Genomic DNA, 19965 nt, shown 5'->3' with positions numbered 1-19965 from the left:
GCTGGGCCCAAACAGTGCAATAACTGTGATTTCCTCTTTTCTGCACTACAATTCAGATCACAAACTACTCCTGAATAATGTTCAAAAGAATGGATCCACCTCTTCCACGGCATGCTGGGTTCATTAGCATCAGGCATAAAGAATATGGGAGTAGGAACACTGCTAAATGCCATTGTTCACAAGTACTATAAGTAAAGAACTCTTCAAGCAGTGCTGCAATACATTGTTTCACATTATGTTGTTTATTTTTTTCCTGTTTCCACCTTTGCTGTAATATGATGATGAATATGAACTGAGAATAAAAGATTGGTGCACTTGGTTGACCCAAATATACACTTATAATCCTGCTTTCGCCGAAGATAAAGTATTTTATCTATACTTGGTTGAAATATTGCAGGCCGTTATTAAACACACTCGGAGTGTTCGTTATTGAGCACACTTTCTGACTTGTGATGATTGCATTGGTGTCACTTTAATGCTCGACACTGGATTCCCATAAAAATAAGTGTGTATAGCTTTAACCATATTCATCATGCCGAGAAACTTGAAATTAGCATAGTCACAACGAAGCGTGCATGCGTGTAAGGATTGAGGAAGCAGAAGCGGCCGAGCGTACAGTAAACACAGCTCCGCAGGAGGTTTTATCTTCCTCACGAGATTGTAAACCCTGGGAGCACCACGCTAGAGTTGAGCAGAGCAAAGACAGCATTAAAAGAAGGTACGTTACCCCGAAGAGGATTCACTTTGGGGCCGCTACAACGCTCGGGCGTGAGCGGAGCAGCCTCACGGCAGGTCACAAAGTACTCACAGCGCACCCGATTGTGAAACGTCCTCATCGCCAGTTTGTAGTATAGGGGCAAAGGGGCAAATGAGGACACAGGGCAATAGTGGAGTTACACTATATTTATTGATAATTAAGTATATATGTATAACGTGAGGAGGAGGGAGTCAGTGTCCATCGAACAGCGTTCTCATTCCACGTGATGTCACAAGGATACATGTCACGCTCCAGGACATGGAAAGGCACTACAGTTAGTTAATGTGAAGGTTTGACATTATTTGACCAGTTAAGAGAAAGCTATGCTCAAAGTGTATGGTAATCTGGTTCAGCTGTGAGCAGGTATGAAAGCCATTTATGGTAGCAGACTGCCTTGGTGTTAGCCAGGTAGGCAGGGGGTTTAAATGGGAGTGGTTTTGTGTGGTATGCAGAGATGTAAGTAAGGTAAAGCATAACAACCAGCTATATGCTAGGATTGATGAGCGTACTGGTTATAACAACTGAGCTGTGGTTCAGTGGGCGAGAGAGGAGGGATGTCTGCAGTCCAATATATGCAGTATTTATTCTGGGGTGGGAACTGTGTTCATGAGATCGGGGTGGTAACGGGGGTAGGGAGACGGTACTCCCTCGATGGTCATACAGGGCTAAAACTGGTGAATGTGATGTTTTAAAGGTGAAATATTGAATACAGATAGTCACTATCCTAGAGTATGACATGAATTGTCAGTTTCATGAATAAACAACACACACGTGCGTTGATGACATTTGGGTGTGCTGCTTATTCGTAAATGTGCTCTCAGAAAGCAAAAAGAATTGTTCCAGCAAATTCCTGTTGTGCTTCCAGGTGACTGTGAGGCGCCATATTGAAAAATAGAATGTTAATTCAATATAAAATGGCCTTGTCAGTCAAACATACCTTTATAGAAAGGTGTGTTCGTAATGAAGAGAATTGGGACTGGCATAGGTGGTCTGCTGCAGAGAGTTGAAACTGGTGTGCATCCGCACCCCCTCCATTTCTATAGGAGAGGGTGATTACGCACCCCTTCAGCATTTTACAAGCTACGATGAGCCTGTTGACCGTTTCGGCCAAAATGGTCGAATAAAAAAAGCTGTGTTTGGTGATCATTCGTCATGGGAAAAATGACCGAACAAGGGGAGTAGAGGTTACAGGGGTGTCCTCCACTCTCCTAGTTCAGTATTATGGGCTGCTGGGGTTGTGGGGGGTGCCTCCTGCATACATTGAATGTTCAGTGGGGGACAAACAACCAAAATCTCCAAAGCTCGAGTTACAAATGCGAACAAGTGGGCTTTGCAATTTTCTAACTCAAGCTTTTGGGGTTCGGTTTTTTGACGTAGGTCCCCTAATGACGTTATACTTTTTCAAATATAATTCTCCCAACCCCTACACCACTTGCTGCGACTAAGCTGTAGAAGGGGAGCTTGTTCGCACCTACTGACCTCATAGTGGAGCGAGACACCAACAGTATGCATTTTGACAAGATGTCCTCGGACGTGCCAGGCTTCAAATGGATGGATGATGTAGCCAGCAGCTGTGTCATTATAATACAACACATAGGTATATCCATAAGGGATGTGACCCGAAACCTCAGAAAAAAACTGCAGTCTGCAGTGACCATACTGACCCATATTGCGCTGACTCGTGGACCAAAAATCCCAAGCCTAGTTTCATGTTCAGTCATCACATGGTGGCACACCAGCGCTTTGCCGTTTGAATCCATTCATGTGTATTGAGTATAAGAAAGAAAAAAAAAAACTTCTTTTCACTGAAAGCTTCTAAAACTACTATAGCGCCTCTTCCACCTGTCTGAGCAGGTGTGCTTTACCTATCCCAAATATAGTGTGACTTAAACACATGCCATTCACTGCTTGCTAAAACAGGAGGTGGTCTACTTTTCAAATTTTTGAAAATGTATTCACAAAGCATATACGTATCCAGTGTCTGGTACCACATCTTTAATGTGTAATTAAACAATGCGGCCGGCTAGATATACTAGCTTTGCACGTTTAACAGAAAACCATCTCACCATCCCCCATGAAGCATTGATTCAAGGCGCTACTTCCGCATTCAGATGGAAGACTTTCCGTCCTAATGCTGTACTATACCTGGATGTATAAAATTGTCATCAGTTTCTAAATCTTGATCTTCCCTGCTAAAGCTTTAAAAGAAACTAAGGGGCCGATTCATGGAACAAACGTGCGCCGAAAATCTACGTGCAAGCAGGCGCAAGCAGGCGCAAGCGGAAAAAAAAGGCGCACGCGCATGCGTGCAATTCATAGAAGTCCCTGCGCGTGTCTTCCTCGGGATGTGCGCCAAACCCGTGCATTTCGCACACGTCACTGCAACATCCCGAAAGACGTGCGCGACGCGCACAGTGAAAGCGCACAACCTCTGCGCATACACTAGAAAGTGGGCGGAACACGGAGCGTAACGCGCGGAATGGGGAACAACTCGCGAAAACAAGGGCGTAACTGGGGATGTACTGCAGGGAAGCAGACGGAACGCCCACACGCACCCGAACCACACGTATTCATGGAATAGAATAGGGCAAAGCCACGCACAGCGAAAGACACGCACAAGCCCAAACACGTCCGCCACACGAAGGCAGGCGTTAGCGTCCCTGCGCATTACAAAAGTGGCAACATAAAGCAATAGTGCCGGTGCGAGCGGGGCACGTGTATTTCTGGGTTGCGCGGGAAGTTACACACACGATTGAGCGGGGTATGTGTATTCCGGGGGTGTGCGTGAACTTTCTCGCGTGAAGTTTCTCACGCGATCGGGCCTGGGGGAGCGGGCTACGTGTATTTCAGGGGTTCGCGTGAACTTTTTCACGCGGTCGGGCCTGGGGGAGCTTGCTACGTGTATTTCAGGGGTTCGCGTGAAGTTTCTCACGCGGTCGGGCCTGGGGGAGCGTGCTACGTGTATTTCAGGGGTTCGCGTGAAGTTTCTCACGCGATCGGGCCTGGGGGAGCGTGCTACGTGTATTTCAGGGGTTCGCGTGAAGTTTCTCACGCGATCGGGCCTGGGGGAGCGGGCTACGTGTATTTCAGGGGTTCGCGTGAAGTTTCTCACGCGATCGGGCCTGGGGGAGCGGGGTACCACTCACCGTCTGCCTTGCGTGTAGAAGAACGCGTAGCCAACACCTGCTGTGAAGTAATAGCATGTGAACCCCAATGGATGGAAAACACACGCACCTCACGAAAAGCACGTACAGAACATAAAGGCACGCGGGATCTCCAAGCCCTGCCAGGGCAACGCCCGTGCGCAAAACGTCACAGACGCGCTTACGCTGTAAGGGCCTTTGGTCCAATGAAATCGCCTACGCGTGCTGACGCGCTTACGCGCTAAAGGCCTTTCCTCGATTTTCACGCTGATGTGCAGGATTTTCACGTGCCAAATCACTCCGTATCAAGCTGGCCACGCGAAAACACACGGAAGACCACGCTCCTGCCCAGAAGGCCGAATTACTGCCCCCCAGTGCCCCGAGCAGCCTCCCACGTGCCATCTGCTGCTGCCTGCCTGCCTGCCTGCTGCCACCGTGCCCTGCCATTTGGTGCCTGCACATCAGCCATCTGCAGGGGTCCAGTTGCTGTGTCCACCCCTGCTGGAACAGAAGACTCCCGACTCGGATAACATCGCTCCACAGCCCAGCCCCAGGACCCAGTTGACCACCCACTCCTGCCCCTGGGGTTGCCATGTCGGGCACATCAACATCTGGCACCAGTGGCAACCCCCGGCCAGAGGGGCAGAGGGGCACCAGCTTCACTGCCACTGAAGTTGGTGTCCTGGTGGAGCAAGTCCTGGGGCAGTATGATGCCCTCTTCGGATCGTCCCGCGCCAACAGGGAAGGACGGGAGAGGATCTGGGCCGACTGTGTGGTTGCCATCAACGCGGAGGGGGTGGCAACCCGCACCATCCAGAAGGTCAAGAAGCGCTGGGAGGACTTGAGGTCCAGGACCCTCATGAAGGCCCGGCACCTCGTGGAGGGGGGCCGGGGCCGCATGAGTTCCATCCAGTTGAGGGTCCTGGAACGCGCACACCCAGCGCTCCACGCCCAGGTCCTTGAGAGGGAGACCCGTCTGGAGTTGAGCGGTAAGTGGCCAAGCATTGCTGTGTGAGACAGGGCATGTTGCAGTGTGCTGGTTGTCTGATACTTGCCTGCATGTGTGACATAGGCCATGTACGCATGTATGTGTGCAGGGACATCATGGGAATGCATGTGCGACCTGTAATGTGTGAACCGCACGGTTGTTGCATGTGTTTGAATGCGACATGGGGAGCCCTGTGCAGATTGCACACATGAGAGCATGGCAGTCTCTGTTCCTGGACATGGGTGGGGGCGAGGGATGGGTGCTGATGCCAGATACATATGTGGTATCCATGTCTGTGTGCCTGACCTGCGTGTCTGTGACTTGTGAATGCCATGGATGCATGACACATGTCTGTGACAATGTACAGATTCACTGATGCAGCCTAGTCATCCTTGTATGCACTGTGATTGGGGTGTACGGGGCCAGATGGATGTGACTGAGGTGAAGTGTGTGCATGTGATAGGCATGACCCATGATGCATGTGAGTCCCATTACATTGTATGATTCGAGAGTCCATTGGACATGCATTGAAATGTCCATGGCACGCACCATGACTGTCACTGTGTGTGTTTTGCCTGGACTGACACATGTGTTGTGGTGTGACATGATGGAAGTGTACTTTGACAGTGGCACTCATCTGCTATTGCTTCCTGTCTAAGGGACCATTGTACAGTACCCTGATGCTTGTGTTCTATGTCTCCCTCTACGCAGCGGCTAGTGAAGGAGAGGGCGGAGATGGCGCTGTGGAGCAAGGCGGCGGGGATGCCCCCACGGCTGCAGCGGAAGGGGTGGGTGAGCCCCCACAGGGGCCTGCTACGGCGGTAGACGGCGAGGAGCCATCCAGGTTGGTGGTTTCCACAGAGGAGGAGGAGGCCGCCACTGAGGCGCACATGGGGCCTGGTGGGGGCATCCCTGCTGGTGCAAGTGGTGCAGTCCAGGGGCAGGGGCAGGAGTCAGCACATGTCACCGTGGAGGGGCCTGTGCATGTCGCTGTCCCTGAACCTGTGGGTGCACCACCTTGCACCAGCAGGGATGCCCCGTCCCAGGCCCGTCCGCAGGTAGAGGGGATGTCCATGTCATCTGACTCCCCTCCACCTGCGGACGAGGGGACCCCTGGCCATGTGGAGAAGGTCCTGATTGGGGTCGCGATGCGCACGGCTGTGATTCGTGATGCCGTGCGTGCTTCCCAGGAGGAGCACGCACGTCATCACGAAGAGCACCGTGCCGACGTGGCCCAATTGGGATCGGCCATGTTCGGGGGTTTCCTGCATGTGTCGGCCAATCTGGCGGCCCTCTCCTCCTCTGTGGAGACTATACGCCAGTCGTTCTCCTTGCCGTCTTCCGGCCCAGATGCCACCAGTGCCCCCTGTGGACCTGCCCTGACCAATGCAGCCAGCTCAGTGGGGATCCCATCCCTGCCACAGTCGGGAGTCAGAGGTCCAGCAGGGGTGGACAACACAGCAACTGGACCCCAGCAGATGGAGGATGTGACGGCATCATCGGGAAGGGCACGTGCACGACGGCGTTGGTGGTTTCCATCATCCTGGATGCCGTCGTGCTGGCAGAGGCAGTGGCGTCGGAGGCAGCAGCAGGCTCGACGTGGGAGGCATCATGGCTTGGGGCCATCAAGATCAGAGGGGCAGGCATCGGCCGGAGGGCAGGAGAACCCTGGGATGGTAGTGTCTTCCCTGTGGGAGCAGTTGGTCCAGCGGATAGGTGCGGAGCGGCAGCGGGCGGAAGAGGAGCGGCTCACCATGGTCAGGGCGCAGTTCTCCATGCGTCGGGCGTTGAGGCGGGCTGAGTGCCTCGAGGAAGCTCGCAGGGAGTTTGAGGTGAACATGGGGTTATCCCTACGAGACCTCGGGGCCAGGACAGAGTCCCGCCTCCAGGACATCGACATGGAGTTCGATGATGCCCTGGCCGGCAACATCACAGAGTGAGCCGCAGGACTTGCCCGCTGCCATTGTATATAGTTCTTTAGTTAGTTAGTGTTAGGTTTCCTTTATTTTTTGAGATTTTTTTGGACCGCTCGGACAATGGCCACTTTTCTGTATATAGTTTTTTTATTAGGTAGTAGTAGGTTTCATTTATAGTGTTGGGCTCATGGACCCTGGAATATTCTTGTGTATAGTTGGATTTTTTAAAATACATTTTTTTGATTCATATTTGTGTTCACCATGAGGCAATGGTTTTTCCTTATTTTTTTTCACCATGATTTTGCTTTGGACAACATTAGTTTTTGGATTCCTTTGTTTTTTTGATTTTTACATTACTTATCGGACATGGACAATTTATTTTGTTATCCCCATTGTTGTATGTTTGATTAGTTTACTTCATTTTCTTCGAGAATACATGTTTTTATAACTTTCTTTTGTGGTATTTTCTCATTGGTTTCATGCATGTCATGATATGGGTTTTGACATTCACTTGCACCCATTGTGTATGTGTGTGTGACGGACATGTGTTAATTTACATACTTGCCATTGGGGTTGTATCATGTAATTGCATTTGCTATGTGGGTGGATGCAATCCTTGGCTGGGTGTTTGTGCTGGGTATGCTGCCCATTACTGCCATGATTGTGTATCGTCAGGACCTGGGGGCAGGGGGACATGGTTGGGGGCCTGCTGGCAGGTGCCCCACAGTGCTGGGGTGGGGGTGCAAGGGGACTTGAGTGGGACATGAGTGGGGGCCTGCTGGCAGGTGCCCCACAGTGCTGGGGGGTGGGGGTGGTGGGGAACATGAGTTGGACATGGGTGGGGGCCTGCTGGCAGGTGCCCCACAGTGCTGGGGGGTGGGGGTCTTGGGTGACATGAGTTGGACATGGGTGGGGGCCTGCTGGCAGGTGCCCCACAGTGCTGGGGGGTGGGGGTGGTGGGAGACATGGGTGGGGGCCTGGTGGAGGCTGCCCCTGGTGACTGGGGGTGCTGGGAGACATGGGTGGGGGCCGGTGGAGGCTGCCCCTGGTGACTGGGGGGGTGGGGGTGCTGGGAGACATGGGTGGGGGCATGGTGGAGGCTGCCCCTGGTGACTGGGGGTGTGGGGGTGCTGGGAGACATGGGTGGGGGCCTGGTGGAGGCTGCCCCTGGTGACTGGGGGGGTGGTGGGAGACATGGGTGGGGGCCTGCTGTTGGGTGCCCCTGCACTGCTGGGGGGTGGGGGTAGTGGGAGACATGGGTGGGGGCCTGGTGGTGGGTGCCCCTGCACTGCTGGGGGGTGGGGGTGGTGGGGGACATGGGTGGGGGCCTGGTGGTGGGTGCCCCTGCACTGCTGGGGGGTGGGGGTGGTGGGAGACATGGGTGGGGGCCTGGTGGAGGCTGCCCCTGGTGACTGGGGGGGTGGGGGTGCTGGGAGACATGGGCTGGGGCCTAGTGGAGGCTGCCCCTGGTGACTGGGGGGGTGGGGGTGCTGGGAGACATGGGTGGGGGCCTGCTGGCAGGTGCCCAGCAATGGTGGGGGTGGGGGTGCAAGGGGACATGAGTTGGTGATCATTGGTGCAAGGAGACATGTGCCTCTGCTGGGGGGCATGCCCATGTTGGGTGGGCCGCCTGCGGGACATGACCAGGGATGCAGGGTAGTCCCCTGTGGTGTGGGCTGCCTGCAGGGGCCGTGGAGGGTGTACAGGGAACACCTGGGAGGACCCACACTGGCAAATCACATGTAGGACTCCCCGGCACCCCTGAAATACACGTACCCTGCTGAAATTGCGTGTAAAACTTCATGCGCACCCCTGTAATACCCGCACGCAACCCAATCGCATGTAAAACTTTGCGCGCACCCCTAATACCCCCACGCAGCCCAATCGCGTGTGGAACTTCCCGCGCACCCCTGGAATACACGCGCCCAGGCCAATCGCGTGTGGAACTTCCCGCGCACCCCTGAAATACACGCGCCCAGGCTATTTGCGTGTGGAACTTCCCGCGCACCCCTGAAATACATGCGCCCAGGCTATTCGCGTGTGGAACTTCCCGCGCACCCCTGAAATACACGCGCCCAGGCTATTCGCGTGTGGAACTTCACGCGCACCCCGAAATACACATACCCTGATGGAATCGCGTGTGGAACTTCCCGCGCACCCCTGAAATACACGCGCCCAGGCTATTCGCGTGTGGAACTTCACGCGCACCCCTGAAATACACGCGCCCAGGCTATTCGCGTGTGGAACTTCACGCGCACCCCGAAATACACATACCCTGATGGAATCGCGTGTGGAACTTCCCGCGCACCCCTGAAATACGCGTACCCTGCTCGCACGGGGCCAATCGCGTGAGGTACTTCCCGCGCACCCCAGTGATACACGTAGCCCGCTTGCTGTGCTGGTACAGGGTTAGCGCAGCCCTTTGCGCTGGATTGGGTATGTTGATGGCTTTTCCCTGCGCGGGAGGCGTTCTTGGGGGCGTAACTGGCGCTGCTGCAGGGTCGCTGCGCCACTGTGCACCACGGCTGGTTTTGGTGGCTGGAATCCATGAATACGCTGTGCGCGGAAATGGATTTCAGCGCACACGGCTGGCGCAGGGATTCGCACGCGCACACTGTGCGCCAGCCGCGTGCGCCACTTGTGCGCTGAATTCTATGAATTACCCCCTAAATGTTCCCCGCGTTATTGCACCGGAATGGCACCTTGCGGGGAAGACCAAGGGCCCGACCCCTGTGCCACATTCTATGACCTCACCTTTGAGCATTTTTCCCAAACTCTGCAGACAGCGTGCCACGGGGTGAGGTCTGCTTACATCCGTGCTGTGGATATGGTGTTACAAGGATGTAGGCTTCTCTGTCAGCGTCAGGTTAAAACTTTCGGGGATGGTGTCAGGGCCTTATCTCTTACACACATAAAGCTTGTTCCTCACTGCCAATCTGTCGTCTCAGTATGCACTAAAAGCCCGAAACTTCCTCGCTGCCAGACCTACAGCAATTATAAACTGGTAATTGTACTCGTGTCCTCTGTCCAAACACTTTACTTCAATCGGAGGAACTCCAGAAAGGGCTGCTCACACTGAAACAAGCAGCTCACCAGGCAGCTTGAAAAAGGCTTTCATAATGGTAACAACAATGAACATAAACTGTAAAACCATCCACGAACAAGCAGACCTGAGATCCAAGTATAGATGCAGCAGAAGCCAACCCCTCACCTTTCCCTGCATAGCCTATCCCACCCATACTCAATCCCAGATTGAACCGGAAATGGAGTGGATTTTTGGGGTTTTCAAAGGCTTAAGAAAGCCTGCATGAGTGCACTAAATTGGCACAATGAGAACTGGGTGATTTATTAATTAATGGGTCTATGTGGGACTGAGCCCCTTGGAACTGAAGAAATACAGCCAGTGGTAGAAGGGGCCCGGCAACAATATGGGCCACACGGCGGCCACGCAGATGAGCCTGCGAGCATGGTGGATTGAGCCATAGTTGGATAGGGCACCCTACCGGGGCTTTGCTTATCCTGCCTGCCTGAACGTGTCAAATCGATAGTCTACCAGTGCTCCATGTTAACTCCAACCTGACAGGAATAGAGCTGCCATTGAAGTCCAGCTATGCCCAGGGTAGGAGTGTAAATGTCCTGAAAAGCAGACAACACAACACCAGAAGATGACTTGCCTCCTATGTGTCCCTCAATGAATGGCTATACCAAGGTGCGCACCACAGCATGGGAGGCTATGCGGGAAATGGAGGAATTGGGCTGAAAAACCCTTTTGCAGTTAAAATATCAGCGATAGTAGGGAATATATCAAGTTTACAAAGTCTAAGTTAACTATTTTCCTTGCAACTGTCAGCACGCACTAAGCTAGCCTGGATAACAAACAAAAGAAAAGGCACCAAACGTAAAGAATGCTTGGACACATTGAACATTTATTTTGGGGGATGGGGCATCAGGCTCGAAGAGCTCCACACATTCATATGCTTCTGTGGGTGAGCGATGCCCCAAAGCTTGGTGATGATCCAGACTGCACAGTGTTAAGAAACATGTGACATGTGAACTTCCAACACAGGCTGGAAATGTAGAGTTGCCCTTGAAAGTCTTATGTTTTCAAATGCACAACTGTGTTAAATATTGCCGAAGAAAATATGAGTGCAAAGGGACATATTACACAAGGTGTAGATTAGGAATGCCTAGACCGTTTTTTTTTCAGCAGGTCAGGTGAACAATGTCATGTCTTCTGTACAACACCATATCACTGGAAGATTACCCAAAAACACATACAACTTCAAACACAATGATTAGTCCCAGTTCATCAATGCCTAGAATCCTGTCATAGCTTGCCTTTCGAGATCAAACAATGATGATCAGTATTTAGGAGACAACAGTACTGGTATTGCACGGTATGTTACATCTTATCTGAAAAATCTGAAAAGAGCAATGCAAATGAGGTTTGGGGTGATTTGACATCAGATAAGAGCTTGAGTCAGAAGTTGTTCAGTTTCAGAATCAAATCCTCTCTCTGTGAGTGTGGTGCATACAAAGCTTCTGATACACTTACCAGCACTCCTCTTTATGGACGAAGTGTCAATATTTTATGCCATTTGTAGGAAACATGTGCTAAAACCACTGTGTGAAATCGAAGATTCTGCCAAAAAATAGCAATACAGTAAAGATATACTTAAAAGCTATTTGACTGACACGTATGATTGAAAGAGGCCTAATGCTATGGAGGACCTCTGCTTGTATGAAGCAACAGAGCACAACTCACACCACAATATTGATGGCAGACATAAAAAGGGACATTTCAAGTTATGTGATTGTTCAGGGTGTCTAGTGAGACATGCAAAATCCTCCCTCATCAATCACATGAAGCTCTCTTGTGAAACTGCTGAAGAAAAAGAGTTGTTTTATTTTTGTATCTTGTAGTTGTTTTACCATGGCTTACTGAAGAAGAGTTGCTTTGCATATTTGCATCTTATCTAGCAGCATTAGAGATCAAGAAAGGGGATATCTTTCATACCAAATTTTACAATTACTTAAGGATGCTAGAGGGAGAATTATGCCAGGAGGAAAAAGTGGCATCTGCAATTGCACAGGAAACATCTGAAGGAAGTCAAAAGACATTTGATAACAGTCAAAATGCTGTAGGAAATTCACTTTTATGCAATGAGACTGACATTGCTATGGAAGAAGAGGACATTGGGCCTCATTACGAGTTTGGCGGTAGCCGTGCCCTTATTAAGGCACCTGGGAATGGGCCATTACCCTTCCATCACAAGTTGAATTGGCCGGTAATTGCCCATTTGCGGGTGCCGATAGGGCAGAATGGGGATGGGGAGCATGGTTACACCGGCATCGTTAATAACAGTGCCGGTGCAATCACAAGTTCTGCTCGCAGGTGCCGGTCTGCACGCCTGGTCAGACCACGTGTGCAGTCCGGCACCGGCAAGCAGTACTCATTATGTGGCAGTATGGTAATAACAGCGCCGGTAGCACTACCGGTACCTTGTTGCCTTACCGCCACATTCATAATGAGGCCCATTGTCTTGAAACAGGCTAAGGATTCTGAGCTTCAACTTTCTGGTTTAGTACGAAAACTGAACAATGAACAGGAAGTAATTTTCAAACACATTTTTGAATGACCTTGACCAGGATAGGAAAGGGTGTTCATATTCAGATACTTCTCCTTTGTTGCTGTATGTAAGTGGACATGCTGGAACAGGCACACATATATTAATTCATGGCCTGCAAGCTTTTGTCCAGGAAAAGACCAGCAGTTAAATGTCTTGTGTTGGCACTGCTCCCACTGGCTTGGCAGCAATTAACCTAAGAGGTGTTACTCTGCATTGTTTGTTGATGTTACCCGTTCAACATGAAAACAAGCTGGAATTCCTGAAACTCTCTGGAGAAGCTGCTCGGGAAGTGGGTAGGATTCTCAGGTAAATACAAATTCTCATTATTACCATGAAGTTGACATGGTGTCCAATCTTATGCTTGCTTTTGTGCATTTAAGAATGCAGGAGGTGCTGAAGATAGATTATGATCAACTGTTTGGTGGAAAACATATGATTGTTTTCGGTGATGTCCTGCAGTTAACTCCTGTGAAGGGTCAGCCTGTCTCTGAGGCCATGTGTATTAAATATTTGCAAAGACGTATTGGAAGTACAGGAAATGTGAACCTCTGGTCATATTTCCAATATCATGAACTTACTGTCAACATGTGGCAATCTGCAGATTTTGAGTATGCAGACATCTTAAAAGATGTCAGTATGGGAGTGTTGAGCGATGGTGAATGGAAGGCTTTAGACTTTTTTCAAACAGATACGACAAAGTATGCAGTGCTTCTGAGGTTATGTTAGAATTGCAAGCTAGGAAAATAGAATGTGTTAGTTTGTTGTCTACTATTGCAGAATGTAGTTAATTCAAACCTGTAATGATGGCAAGTGAGCCTGATTATATTGTAGATATAAAGTCTGTAGGTGTTTTAGAAGGCCGGCAATGGCATTAGTATCAATTAGGAAAGAGAAGGCACGTCTGGACTCCTGAACAGCAGGATTTGAATTAACTTTGAAATTGTGTGTCAAATCCCAGGTTATGTTGAGACGTAACTTGAATGTAGAGACTGGACTTGTTAATGGAGCAATTGGAAGAGTAGTTGGTTTAGGAACTTATTCCCAGAATACCTCTGTACAGTGTATTCTTGTTCAGGTGATCACATTAAAGCAAAAGAGTTCTTAGAGGAGAACATCTGCATGTTTTCAACCTTGTAAGGGGATGTATGTCCAAAGCGCACAGTTTCCTCTCTGTTCTGCCTATGCCATCACAGTAACAAATCTCAAGGTTTAAGTTTAAATGTTGCATTGATGTTTTCTCTAAGGATGGCATGTCTTATGTGGCATTGCGCCTCATTACAAGTTTTCCGGTACAGTACTGTTGTTACTGTACCGGCAAACTACGAGTTCTGCTCACAGATGCCTTTTCGCCCACCAGCTCTGACCTGGCGGGCGGACCGGCACCCGCGAGCAGAGCATGTCAGATGTACTGGTACCGTTCTGAATGGTGCTGGTGCATCCGTCCTCCCCATTCCCATTGAGGCCTACAGGGCTCAATGAGAATGGGCAACATTTTTTACTGGCGCCCAAGAATGGGCAATTACCGGGTCTGGTGGGGCCATAGTGACCCGGTAATTGCCCATTCCCGGGTGCCGGAAAAATGTGCAAGTTCGGCGGCAATCTGGCGGTGTTACCAGCAAGGCCACCACCGAACTTGTAATGAGGCCCATTGTCTCATTCAAGAATTTTGTTTAGGACTTTATTTTATTGCATTTGAGGAATCCAAAGTTGCTGCTGATGTGGAGTGTGTTGTAAAATACAAACGTCTACAATTACAGTATGCTCCTCATTTGGGTGCACTGCCAGTTCTAGTGAGGTCTAGTTTTAAAAGAAAATGGGTAGATGTTGTTACTGAATGAGAAAGGGATGGAATGTTTCCTTTTAAAAAGCAAACATTGGAATAGAACAGCAGTTTTTCTTTTCAGAATTCACCGAATTGGCTTGCAGTAACAGAACAACAGTTGACTTCTATTGCAATTCAACTTTGACTTTGCTGTTTCAGATGATATCATTAATGGAAAGTGTAAACACTCATGTAGACGAAATTGGGATAGTTAAAAAAAGTTGATTTTAAATTAGATTTTGAAATTGTAATCACTGCCTATACTTTATGCTCACTCTGATTGCTTGTAAGCTTTCCTGTTAAACTGCACGAAGCACGTAGCACTCTCCCTGGAGTTTAAACTCAATTTCCCAGCAAAACCTGCAGTGCGCACCTGTGTGATGGCACTGGGTGGCGCCACAAGCTTTAACTGGCCGGAGTCAGTGCAAAGCGTTGGCGCTAAGCCTGTTTAGACCTGTTTACGGCCTGGACGGCAGTCGGCAGCGAACCCTGTCAGCCCGAGGTCATGACTTTGTAGGCCTAATCTGTATACTGCTTTACCAGGGGGGGGTCACTTTTCCACTGGCACTTTATCACCACCAAGTGGCTATACAAGTAAAAATGGGGGGCTATAAATATGATGCACTTACATTAACGGTGCTGGATAACAACCAAGGTGATTTCACACTTAGGATGTTAAATAAAACCAGAGACCTTGGTATTTTTAGACCTATGAAGGAAGCACTAACAACTCCAGCCAACATGAATAAAACAGGAATAAAGGCAGCTCTAATTAACACTAGATCTGCGTGTGACCACATGACAGTGGTGGACAAGCTCAGTGAACACAATCTAGATTTACTCTTGATTACTGAAACGTGGTTCTGAGATACCTCGCAGGTCCTTTTTCATGATCTGGTACCAGAAAACCTTTTGATACAATCCATTAATTGTATTGGTAAGAGAGATGGGTATTGCAGTCATCGACGGAGTTCACTGCAAATATCCCATTTAAATATTCTTGAATGGGACGACGACTCACAATAGGGAGAAATGACTATTGAACTGTCCCAAAAATCTGCTGTTCCAATTGTGTTGGGATACAGACCCCTTGGATCATATAGAACATTTCTGGAAAACATAGATTCCTTTTTGATAATAGTGGGAGCAAATACAGAGAGATATTATTTGCAGGAGATTGGAATATCTGGTTAGAAGATTCTAAAAGGCCAGATTCAAAAGAACTCTGGGAAATATTATGAAATGATGGGCTACGGCCACTAGAAACCTTACCAACTCACATCAACGACCATAGTTTGGATGTGCTCATGGTGATAGGCAACCATATTTCCTTAACATATAGTTTACTAATTCATTGGTCATATAACTTTGTTCAATTTATTACCCTGAACCCGCCTCACCCCACAGGAAATCATCAAGGGACTAAAGATTACTCTTCCATACTAGTCTGGAAAATTAAAGATTTGGATAAAATATCTGGATCAGATGTTAAGAAATGAATAGCCTCTGTATAAACTACCTTACTAAGTGAGGACTTTCTTACTGCTGGGTCTAAGATCATGGATGCCAAATGCTAAAACATGGCACCCCCGAAACCCAAGAGAAGGAGAGTTTCAAAACCCTGGTTTACCCAAAACTTAGTAGCCCTGCGTAAACTGGTTAGTTTAATGATGAGAGAATAAAACCCCAGAAACGGCCGGCAGAGCAAGAATGACTCTGACCAGCTATCAACAAGCCATTGTTGAGGCCAAGAGAGATTTTCTAACCAAAGAAATAGTGGCAGATAGCAACCAATCAAGAGAAAAGTTTTCTTTTGTATCTAAGTTATGTCAACCTACTTGCAAGGTCTCCATCATTGCACCATCGCTGACATAGGCTAACTCTTTCAGCAAATTCTTTGAAAAGACAATCAAACACATCAATCAAACACATCAAGATGGATATCGTAGCTAAAGCCCAGGCCCCAGTTTAGAATCACCCAGGAAAGATAACTGGTCAGCCCCTACCAGGAACAGTGCAGCTGGGGGTAGCAGACCCAATGGTTTGCTTTGATTTTCAGACTGTATCGAAGAACTATACATATTCGATAGTTAAAGCCCTGAAACCTACAAATTACTCTTTATTTTCCCTGCCTGCTTATGCAGCAAAGCGTATGGCCTAGGAAATTACACCATTGTTGACTGAGTTCATCAATACATCCTTGAATTAGGGTTTAATGCCTCAGAGATAAAAAAAAAAACAATTCTAACACCCTTACTAAAAAAATCTAATCTGGTTCTCGTGGTTCTCCAGAACTACTAACCAATTGCAGGACTCCCACGTTTTGGGAAAATCTTGGAGAAAGTATTTACCTTCCAGTTGCAGGATTTCGTGGAAGAAGAGACACTCCTTGACCCCTTTCAATCGGGTTTCTGACCCAAGTTTGGAAAAGCGGCAGCCCTGCTAACGATTCAGGATGATCTTTAAAAAGTCGCTGATCAGGGCGAACTTTCACTGTTCCCGATGTTAGACCTGTCTGTGGCCTTCAATACGGTCAACCATAACACCTTGCGTGATCAGCTGAAGGAGGTGGGCAGAGTCTCAGAGCATGCCATTAAATGGTTTAAATTTTTCCTGAAGAACAGTTAACAACATGTTAAATTTGGTGGTTTCACCTCAGATCCCATTACTATAGGATATGGTGTACCGCCGGGGTCCTCACTGTCACCACTACTCTTTAATTTATACCTTCAACTATTGATGGAGATCCTTGAGGCATCACAGGATGAGCTATCCTTCCTATGCTGACGATTTCCAGATCTTCATCAAAATTGGTGACTTTGAGGAACCTTACCTAGGTTTAAACATTGCCTGGAAGAAGTCAGTGAGTGGATGTCTACTAATCAGCTCCAACTGAATATGTCCAAAACAGAGTTTTTGCTGTTTGGACCCAGACATCTACTCACAGCCTTCAAAGAATTGTCAGTTTCCAATGTTTTGGGTGTAAAGCTAGGCTTTGCCTCTAGGGTAAAACATCTAGGATGCATTTTGCAAGACAATCTGGGTGGCAAAGGCCAAGCAGGATCTAAGGTACAGGCAATGTTCTACTCATGGAGATTGCTGCATCAGGTTTGCAATATATTCCAGACGAAGATCATGCAAGAGTAGTGGGGGCCTTAACGAATGCCCATCTGGACTACTGTAACAGACTGCTGATGGGCATTGCAGCCAAAGAACCTCATAGACTGAATCAGCTCATGTATCTCCATCTCTCCAAGCACTTTATTGGCTGGCAGTGGAAGAGTGTATTAAATTTAAAGTGGCATGCCTTATCTTTAAATGTTTGAATGGATCGGCTCCAGTCTATCTGAGGGATAAGATTAGCCCCTATCAACCTTCAAGGTGCTTACGATCAAAAGACCAGCTGTTATTTAATATTCCTTTATCTGTATTTGTGTCAAGGGGTGATAGAAGATTTGCTATGTTTGGCCCAAAATTGTGGAATAGCATTTCAAGAGAGAGCAGGGCCCTGGAGACACTGCATCAGTTCTGTAGGGCACTAAACATTTCCTGTTTAGATAATAGAATATTGTCATGTGACGATGACCACTCTTGCTTTGAATTTGTTTTTAGTGATAGTCTGCTTTGGTCAATTCTTTATTTCCAGCTGTGCCACTATACACAAGCGTGTTATAAATATTCAAAATCAAAATCAATCAATAAATCAGACAATATGCTCTATGGGGAATGAACCACTCTCCAAACAATGATTAAGGCAGCTCCACAGGATGTGCATTGTGTAACTTCAATTCATCGTGTGGTTGCAGCTGCAAGTCAACATTCAAATTTTATTTAAACCTCTCAACATGATGCTTATGAGTTTCTCATGTCAATCTTTCAGATTCTACAAAATGAACATGAACACGCCTGTTGACTATTTTGTTGGTTTGTCATATGAGTGGTTACATGTTATTCTGGTTCTCATCATCAAATTGTGTACTTCGCACCCTGTGAGTGGTTTGCATACCTTTCAGTACCAGACTGAGAGATTGTTTCTGTCTATGCCCTGGCTACCACTGCTTACCAGTACGTGGTCAATGTAGTGCTTCTTACTATTCTACATTTAGAAATGTGCAGCGTCAAAAGTATTTGACACTTTCGTTGCAGCGATATAGAGGTGACAGTTCAACCATTAATACCAACATTTTGAAGTTTGAGGCAGGTTTCAATAGCACAGACAACATTTGAAACTGCTGGAAATATATTCCACAATGGAGCAAGCATCCACCGTGGCCATTACACCAGTTAGCTGCAGCGAGAAACACAGTGGCTTGCCTGCAATAATGTGTTGGTTACTTTCAAGCCTAGATTACCTAGGTATCTTAAGAGTGGTTATTTAATTTTATTGAGAACAAAATGTACAGTTTAGTTTTAATTTCAAATAAACAATATTTTATTGGAGTCAATGAACTTTTTGGTTTTGACTCTTGTCAGTGTTTTTGAAATGTTTTTTTTACATTACAATTAAATTACATAGGGCCTCATTACACGGATGGCGGTAAGGGTTTACCGGTACCGGTATTATACCCGTACCTTACTACGAGGTCCTTTTGCGGGTTGGGGAATTTAACGCCTGCTTTTTGCGTTAAAAATCCAACCCGCAAAGGGACCAGGAAGCTAATTACGGTACCGCAATTTGCGGTACCGTAATTAGCGCCTTCCCCATTCCCATAGAGCCCTATGAGGCAAAAATGGGAATGAGGAAGGGCAATGGTGGAAGGGGGAATTACCGCCCGCCAACCTTGGAATAGGGCGGTAATTCCCCTTTCCACCAAGGCGGTGCCGGTATTTTACCGGCATGAACCATGGCGCTAATAGCGCCATGGTTCACCGCCATCCGTGTAATGAGGCCCATAGTCATTTATACGTATATTGGGCCTTATTACAAGTTTGGCGGTGCAGTAAAAACAATGGATGGTAATTCTGTTACCACCACTTTTGCTGCACTGCCAAATTATAATTTGTGTTCTATTTACTGCCCGTAGAAACACCATGTGGTAAATCCACCAAATATCTGTGGAAAAGAGGGTGGATTCACCACCACCATGTGGCTGGAGGACAGTTCTCCACATTACCTCAAAAAATGTGCATATTTACCATGCGGTTATTCTGCCAGCGGTAAATCACCATAAATCCTGATATGTCCTATGGACTCCAATAATGGGGAATTACCACCATTTGTAATCCCGTGGTAACTTTGTGGGCCCAAGTCACAGTAACAGTAATTTCATTAGGCTTTTTATGAGGCCTGTTACATTGTATGCTTAAAAAGTGCAATTAGAGCCAAAGAGGAAAAAAATAATATTTCTAATTGTTTCTTTGTAAATATTAGTACATTTATTTGGTAGAGATATGACTAGCATTCTACAAACTTGTACTCCTTTTTTACATAAAATTTGATGTATAAATTCATATTTGTACTAGGTTTCCTATTGATATTTAGGTTGTGCATAGTTGTCCCGGTTACAATATTTCTGCAGATAGGTCAATTCTTATGTCAATGTGTTTAGTGAGAGTGAAATGTTAAGTTGATGTAACAAGAAACTATCCATTTTGTGATGTCTTTAAGAGAAACTTAATTAGGATTTCCAATTGATGGGTATAGAAGACATTTATGTTAGGTTACATTTGGAGATTCACCCAAATTCAATGTGTGAAAATGGCCCAACT

This window comes from Ambystoma mexicanum, chromosome 3p (genome assembly GCF_040938575.1).
Source record: "Ambystoma mexicanum isolate Mex_15411 chromosome 3p, UKY_AmexF1_1, whole genome shotgun sequence".
NCBI lineage: Eukaryota > Metazoa > Chordata > Amphibia > Caudata > Ambystomatidae > Ambystoma > Ambystoma mexicanum.
This window is presented reverse-complemented; position numbering follows the sequence as displayed.